General features: G+C 48.7%; 1 protein-coding gene across 8 annotated transcripts in view; it reads right to left on the reverse strand.

Annotated features, from left to right (window-relative positions):
- The window catches only part of SPATS2 (spermatogenesis associated serine rich 2), a 171,357-nt gene extending 167,273 nt beyond the window's left edge, over positions 1 to 4,084 (reverse strand). For 3 of the 8 annotated variants that reach the window (XM_017894791.1, XM_017894790.1, XM_017894792.1), the window contains exon 1: positions 3,379 to 4,084. The gene's annotated coding sequence lies outside the window, so the exon portion shown is untranslated. The remainder of the gene's footprint in view (positions 1 to 3,378) is intronic. The other 5 variants (XM_017894795.1, XM_017894794.1, XM_017894796.1 and 2 more) reach the window with 4 other exon arrangements.
- Between the last annotated feature and the right edge of the window lie 1,559 nt (positions 4,085 to 5,643).

The following is a 5,643-nucleotide window of genomic DNA, read 5'->3' on the forward strand; positions in this document are numbered from 1 at the left end:
AAAAAAAAAAAAAAAAAAGAGAAAAGTGGAAGAATCTGTAACAGGCAAGCTTCACTGTCATCCTCCAGAGTCTAGATGACTTTGTTGAAAGTGAAGATCCCTGGCCGGGCGCGGTGGCTCACGCCTGTAATCCCAGCACTTTGGGAGGCCGAGGTGGGTGGATCACAAGGTCAGGAGATCGAGACCACGGTGAAACCTCATCTCTACTAAAAATACAAAAAAAATTAGCTGGGCGTGGTGGCGGGCGCCTGTAGTCCCAGCTACTCAGGAGGCTGAGGCAGAAGAATGGCATGATCCCGGGAGGCGGAGCTTGCAGTGAGCCGAGATCGCGCCACTGCACTCCAGCCTGGGGACAGAGCGAGACTCTGTCCCAAAAAAAAAAAAAAAAAAAAGAAAGTGAAGATCCCAGAAGAGAAGGGATAGACATGCTATTTTCATGTTGCTGCAGATATACACTAAGCAACTGAGGAAGCTGAATTATATTCTACAGGTCATTTGGTAATATAATGAATGGACTGTATTTCCTAACAATTACATCCAAAAAATACAAGCTTTTCCTTCCAGTTTCCAATGAAAGCAGCAAGACTGAAATAATCAGTTACACACATAAGAGAAGTCAGGTAGATCCGAAAGACTGACTTTTAGTTCCCAGCTTTAATATGGTGACCCTACAATGGAAAACTGAAAGCAGCAATTTTTAGAATAGTATACACAAACTTTCTTCACTGCCATTATAAAGTGACTTACATGTGTAAGTTACTTTTAGTCCTTCTGAGCCTCATCTGAAAAATGAGGATAATACAACTAACTGATAAGGTAAAAATGTACACTGAGTTCAGTGCCTGAATACATAAATGCTCAACAAATGAAAATTCCCTCCTGTCTTAGTCTGATTAGCCTCCAGGGGCTATGCTCATGTTTTGGCTATAACCTGTGGCTCCTCCCTCAGGCCGCAGCTGTTTCCCTCAGTTCTAGCTGTTTCACTCCTGGGTTCTAAGAGGATCATATCTATATTTAGAGGTAATGCTAGTACCAATTGTGGGCTCAACAGGTGCTTGGAGGGCACCTGAGTACTGAGCAGTTTTCAATTGCTTTTCAGAGTTAATTGGTTTTGGCTCCACAACTGGCTGTCTTGACTTCTACAAGTAAGAGTGCCACGTATGCACAGTACCTCAGCAGTACAAGACTAAACAGAAAACTAAGTGTGGTCGCAAGACAAATCCTTAGCAAAAGATGTTTTAGCCCTATTTATCAGGATCCCAGAGCTTTGTTAAATCACAGGAGCGGTAAACTTTCAATGAACTCTACAGAGTAGGCTACAGCCTACTCACCTAATCTTCATCTAAATCACAGTTATCAGACCCAAGTTTCAACCAGTTCATGCTGCTTTACTATAACCAAGATGGGGGTGAAGCAGAAAGAGCAAGCAGGCAGTGAAGATTTTTAAAAAGGCATCCGATACACCTAGGTCTGAATCAAGCTTTGTTATTTACTAGTTCTGTGATCTCAGTAAATTATTTAACCTCTTAATTTACAAAATATGAAATAATTGTGAGGATTAAATGACATAATACATTCAAAAAAATCTTAGCACCTTGACTAGCCCACTGAAAGAGGTCAGTTAAAAAAGAGGCCGGGCGCAGCGGCTCACGCCTGTAATCCCAACACTTTGGGAGGCAAAGGCAGATGGATCACAAGGTCAGAAGTTCGAGACCAGCCTGGCCAAGATGGTGAAACCCTGTCTCTACTAAGAATACAAAAATTAGCCAGGTGCGGTGGTAATCCCAGCTACTGGGGAGGCTGGGGTCGCTTGAACCCGGGAGAAAGAGGTTGCAGTGAGCCAAGATCACGCCACTGCACTCTAGCCTGGGCAACAGAGCAAGACTCCATCTCAAAAAAAAAAAAAAAAAAAAAGAGGCACATTGTCACTAATAAGAACACTGCACTCACTTCTTGCTTTGTTGAATTTTCATAACATCTAAGAAAAGTGACAATTTAAATCATATTTTGGACCTTTATAAAGTAACCTAAATACTACCATCCAAGACCTAGCTGAGAAATATAAACTGATGAATGTCCAAAAATCTTAGATGAGTCAGCAAAATGTAATGCCCAACAAATAAAAGGCTTAACATGGACTATTTATGAGCACACAACAGTCATTACAATTTCAAAATCAGCAATTTTCTATCCAGTACCATCATAAATTTCGTCCGGAAATCCAAGTATTAAGGAAATGCAAAGATCATAATCCCAGAGATACTTTTCCACAATATTCCCAAATCACCTTAATTGAAACCGGAAGGTATGAGGCAGCCTGATTATCTGAAGTTAACATCAAGAAATAATTTAAGGCAGAACCCCAACTCTCTCCCACAAACATAAAACCAGTAGCAGATGGTACATGAACATTTCTCAGTGAGAAACTGCAATTCTAACAAAGTACAGATAACTTAATTTTATCCATCACCTTTTGATCAAACTGAAAACAAGCAAGCTTTTGGTTCTCTCCAAAACACTGAACTCTGCATTATCACTGACCTAACTCAAAGCAAGATATTTTTGGTGATCTGTCCTCTCCTGCTTCATCAACCATAGGTAAATTACGTACAGTAGCCTGCTAAACAGAGGGGAAGTAACTATCACAGGCATGTTTTATCAATAAAATGGACAAGTGATAATCAAATTATTTAAAGAACGGCTTGTACTTCTTAGCAGAGGACAAGCTTGAGAAAGATCCACTTTCTAAAAGAACCCAATCATTCTGGATGAATTATGAGAAAAATATCACTCTAGTCCAAAACTGACTGAATCTATCTTTCTGTTTTAATCCAAGTCCTAACCCCATCTATTTTATGTCTCTGCCTCTCTGCCTTATTTTCCATTCCGTCTCCCCCTTCAATTCCAAGAACGCCCTTCTATCCCTTATTTTCAAATCTCATTATTGCCCCCGAATCCTAAGGACCTCGGACACCCACGGAGGTGACCTTACGCATCCCCACTGCATTCCCAATTCATTGTACTTCTCATCCCAAATGATCCTATTCTTTCATTCTTTTCTATCTCGCTCGTTGTTTCTTAAAATCCAATACCCCACACACGCTCACGCCAGAGTCCCCCCCACACTCCATTGTTTCCCCGGCCTATCCCTCTGGAAACTCCCCAACTCGGACACGGGTGTCTCGCCCGCCCCACATACCCCAGGAACCTTCCACCTTCTGGGCACTTCGGGTCTCTAAGGGCTCACATTCCCCTCCTTCCCGTTCCCCCGCCCCAACAACTACCCCCTCCCCCCTTTTCCTCCTTCAACCCGCTCCCCGCACCTCGGCGCCCCTCTGAGCCCCCGCCAACCCCGCCACCCAGCACCCCCAGTCTCACCTAGCCCGGGTCCCCGCAATCGCCTTGTCGCCCCAGCTCCGGGATCCGCGTCCTAGACGCTCCCGGGTCTGAGAAGAGGAAAAGAGATCCTCCGCCTCCTTCACCTCTCCCTCTAGAGCCGCCGCCGCCGCCGTCGCCGCCGCGCTCCTCCCCCAGCTCTCTCAGAGCCGGACGCCGCCCCGCCCCCACCACCGCCTCCCCGCTTCTCTCCAGGGCCGTTCTGCAGGCCGGGAATCAAGGCTGCGGCCGGAGCTCCAGCAGATCACCCCGATCCTCGCCGGGGCAGCGGCTCGCCCCGCCCCGGAGCCCTCTCGGACGCGTGCGCGCCAGCCAGCCAGCCAGAGCTCAGAGCGCGTACTCGCGCCGGCGCGAACCCGGCGCACCAAGCTCGAGGCTGTGGAAGCCAACGGGTGCGCGAGCGCGGCTGGAGCGGCTAGACGGCCCGCGCACCGGAGACCGAGGGGATCGGGGAGAGGCGCGGGGCGGCGAGAGGCGGGCTCCGAGCGGTCGCGTTACCTCTCTTCTCGGGACCCGCTCCCTCGCGTCTCGCACCGTCCGCAGGCTCGCGCGCCACCGGAGACTGGGAATTACTGCGGAAGGGAAGAGACTCGGGGAGGGGGTCGGGGACAAACTAGATGCAAGGGGAAAACGGGTGGGACTCGAGCTCGCGTCCGCGTGCAGAACAGCTCGTACCCGGCGGCATCGGGTAGGGGGCCGACGCGCGCCGGGAATAGAGGGCCCGAGCTGAACTGACGGAAAGAGCCGAAACTCTCCCGGAGGTGGCCGAACGCAGGCGCAGCGAGAGGAGTCGAGCGCGCGGCTTTTGCTCAAAGTCCGGGTCTGGAAGCTTCCCCTCCGGCTACCCGCTACGGCGCCGCTCACTCTTCCGCACGGAGGACTTCACACCGCTTTCCCTTCGCTTCCTTTCCGACTCAAGTTTTGTTCCAAAAGGCAATTTCAGAGTCTCCAACGGCGGGAAACGCTGGGGCCTCCGGGCCGCGCGGTCGCTCTGCCTTCTGAGAGTGCGCAGAGGCCGGTGGGGGCGCGGGAAGAATGACCTCAGGAGCTGATGGGGTTTCTCTGCCCTGGCGATGTTCGCCCGACACGCTCCCCAAGTCAGTTCCTCGTCAGTCGAGTTTCTAATCTACCCAGCTGTCAGCATAGCCCCTCTACGCAGCGTTGGTCGGTCCCGCCGCGCTTGGAATCTTTTTTGTTAAATACTCGGTCTTCGACGCCAGACTCCCAACCTCCCTGGTGCTGGAACTAACTGGTATTTGTGCACCTTTCCGCATGCATGAAGCACTCACCTCACTGTCGACTGGTCGGGGTCTATTAAGAGGGGCCAGAGGGATTTAGACAATCAGCCTTGAAAAGATTCATTAGAATCTGGGGCTGGGCGCGGTGGCTCACGTCTGTAATCCCGCCCGCTTTGGGAGGCCAAGGCGGGCGGATCACTTGAGGTCAGGAGTTCGAGACCAGCCTGGCTAACATAGTGAAACCCGTCTCTACTAAAAATACAAAAATTAGCTGGATGTGGTGGCACACGCCTGTAATCTCAGCTACTCGGGAGGCTGAGGCAGGAGAATCACCTGAACTCAGGAGGCGGAGGAGGTGGAGGTTGCAGTGAGCCAGGATTGTGCCACTGCACTCCACCCTCCATCTCAAAAAAAAAAAAAAAAGATTTGTTAGAATCTGTTCCCATCTTACCTTTTGGGGCCAAGCAAAGGGACTCTGAAAAGGTACCAACAAGCTGAAGAGTGTGTGTGAGTGTATAGGTAGACACCACAGGCACATACCATTTTGGTTTCCACGTATGTTATTGCAATGACAGGGTATCCTACTCCAATGACTGAGTAGTATAGTAGAGGTTTGCCAAGACATCTGATCCTTGTGGTTTTTAATTTTGCTTGAGGTAAGGGCTCAAAAATCCTCTGGAGTCCAATGACCTCTGGTTAATAGTGTCTCATCTACTCCAACCATATAATTTACTGATCTGGATAAGCAGAAGACTTAAGTAATCCAGCTAGGTAGGGCACTGGACTGTATGTTCCTTACTATTCCGTCTTCTTTCAAAAATTCAAATAGAAGCAAATTATCCAAATGTCTGCTTTCTTTTCATTCACTAAACTGGCACCTACTCGATGGTGGGTATTGTTCTAGGTATTCAGTCATTTACAAAGAAGAAAAAAACAATATCATTACCCCAAGGAGAGTATCAAGTTACAAAAGAGGATAAAGTTATTAAATAGGCCAGTTGCAGCGGCT

Source organism: Rhinopithecus bieti, unplaced genomic scaffold (assembly GCF_001698545.2).
Source record: "Rhinopithecus bieti isolate Rb0 unplaced genomic scaffold, ASM169854v2 scaffold_24390, whole genome shotgun sequence".
NCBI lineage: Eukaryota > Metazoa > Chordata > Mammalia > Primates > Cercopithecidae > Rhinopithecus > Rhinopithecus bieti.